The sequence below is a fragment of the Ochotona curzoniae genome, unplaced genomic scaffold, assembly GCF_017591425.1.
Source record: "Ochotona curzoniae isolate NIBS_2020 unplaced genomic scaffold, NIBS_Ocur_1.0 contig_2981, whole genome shotgun sequence".
Lineage (NCBI taxonomy): Eukaryota > Metazoa > Chordata > Mammalia > Lagomorpha > Ochotonidae > Ochotona > Ochotona curzoniae.
This window is the reverse complement of record NW_024465672.1, coordinates 75,078-77,417: the sequence shown is the minus strand read 5'-3', so window position 1 is coordinate 77,417 and position 2,340 is coordinate 75,078. Positions and strand designations below refer to the sequence as shown.

The window sequence follows — 2,340 nt, the reverse complement described above, 5'->3', positions numbered from 1 at the left end:
TAAGGAGATGTGTAATAGAAGTGTAGCAGAGACTACCATGTCCAGATGTGGAGACATAGTGCAGTACGCATCTGTGCATCCAGACCAAAGATGGACTCCCAGTGAAACTGTTGCATGTATCTTGATTGTAGGATGCTGGACTCTGACATTGTCCATGTCTACAATGTCAGGAAACAGCAGAAAGATGGACTTATGACTGTTCTTGAAAGATTACGCATTGTAATACTAGAGGGAAATCAGTAGAGGGGGTGAGGAAACTTGGAGAAGGGGACAGAAATTTCCAGAGCCTATGGAACTGTATCATTAAAAAAATAATAAAAATATTGATAATAATAATAATAAATAATGCAAAAATGCTACAAACATCTGAAAGATAGAAATAAAATTTCCCAGAGGCGGCAGCCAGGCCGGGCCCAGCTGCAGGCGACAGCGGCACCATGGAGGCAGCCATGGTGTTTCTGCCACCTCTGCACAAAAGACAATTTTAAATGTGTGACAGATGGGCTCTGCTTTGTGTCTGTCACAGAGACTACAGATAAAGTTATACACAATAGTATGTGTATAGCTGAAATTGGCCTAATTCCTCGAGACAGGCCATTTGTATATGCACCCTCTTCAAAAGCCGGATCTGTTACTACAACTGCAACCAGGACCACTGCAATAAAATTGAACTCCCTACTGCTGTAAAGCAATCAACTGGCCTTGGTCCTGTTGAACTAGCAGCTGTCATCGCTGGACCTGTCTGCTTTGTTTGCATCTCACTTATGTTGATGGTCTATATCTGCCATAACCACATAGTCATGCACCATCGAGTGCCCAACAAGGAGGAGCCTGCGTTAGATCACCCATTTATTTCAAAGGACACCGTGTTGAAAGATTTGATTTATGATATGAAAACATCAGGTTCGGGATCAGGTTTACCATTGCTTGTTCAGAAGACAATTGCAAGAACCATCGTGTTACAAGAAAGCATTGGCAAAGGTCGCCTTGGAGAAGTTTGGCGAGGGAAGTGGCGGGGAGAAGAGGTGGCTGTAAAGATTTTCTCCTCCAGGGAGGAGTGTTCCTGGTTCTGGGAGGCGGAGATTTACCAGACTGTGATGCTAAGCCAAGAGAACATCCTGGAGTTTATTGCAGCGGATAACAAAGACAATGGCACATGGACTCAACTCTGGCTAGTGTCAGCTTACCACGAACATGGATCCCTTTTTGATTACTTGAACAGATACACAGTGACTGTGGAAGGCATGATCAAACTTGCTCTGTCCACAGCCAATGGTCTTGCACAGCTTCACATGGAGATTGTTGGTACCCAAGGAAAACCAACCATTACTCATAGAGATTTAAAATCTAAGAACATCTTGGTAAAGAAGAATGGAACTTGTTGCATTGCAGACTAGGGACTGGCAGTAAGACATAATTCAGCCACAGATACTATAGATATTGCTCCAAACGACAGAGTGGGAATGAAAAGGTACATGGCTCCTGAAGTTCTCGATGATTCCATAAATATGAAGCAAAGCATTTTGAATCCTTCAAGCGTGCTGACATTTATGCCATGGGCTTAGTATTCTGGGAAATCGCACCACGATGTTCCATTGGTGGAATACATGAAAATTACCAGCTGCCTTATTATGATCTTGTACCTTTTGATCCATCCATTGAAGAAATGAGAAAAGTTGTTTGTGAACAGAAGTTAAGACCAAATATTCCAAACAGATGGCAGAGCTGTGAAGCCTTGAGAGTAATGGCTAAAATCATGAGAGAATGTTGGTACGCCAAAGGAACCGCTCGGCTCACAGCTTTACAGATTAAGAAAACATTGTCACAGCTCAGTCAACAGGAAGGCATCAAAATGTAATGCTACAGCTTTGCCTGAACTCTGCATTTTCTTCAGATCTGCTCCCGGGTTCTAATTTGGGAGGTCATTTGTTCTACCTCACTGAGAGGGAACAGAAAGATAGCACTTCCTTTTGCTACAGGACAATGACAATGAAAAGCTTCCCAGGATTTCTTGGGACCCAGGAAACAGCCACTGGGGGCCTTTCTGTGCACTATGAACACTTCTTTCCCAGGACGGTTACAAAATGTTGTGTAGTCTACCTTTATTTTTAATTAACAAAACTGTTTTTTTTTTTTAAAAAAAAATGATTATTGGTCTTAAATTTAGGTGACTCTGCTGTGCTGAAAATCATCTTGGAGGGTAAAGGAGCTGGATCGCTGAGTCTCAAAGACATTTCTTATTTTTAAAGAACGTGACTTACTCCTGGTTAGTACATTCTCAGAGAATTCTGAACCACTATAAAGTTTCCTTGATTCAGACTTTGAATGTACTGCGCTATA

The 2,340-nt window shown here is 42.1% G+C and overlaps 1 pseudogene; it reads left to right on the top strand.

Annotated features, from left to right (window-relative positions):
• Positions 1–345: 345 nt before the first annotated feature.
• On the top strand, positions 346–2,096 carry LOC121155659 (annotated as a pseudogene).
• The last annotated feature ends 244 nt before the right edge of the window (positions 2,097–2,340 follow it).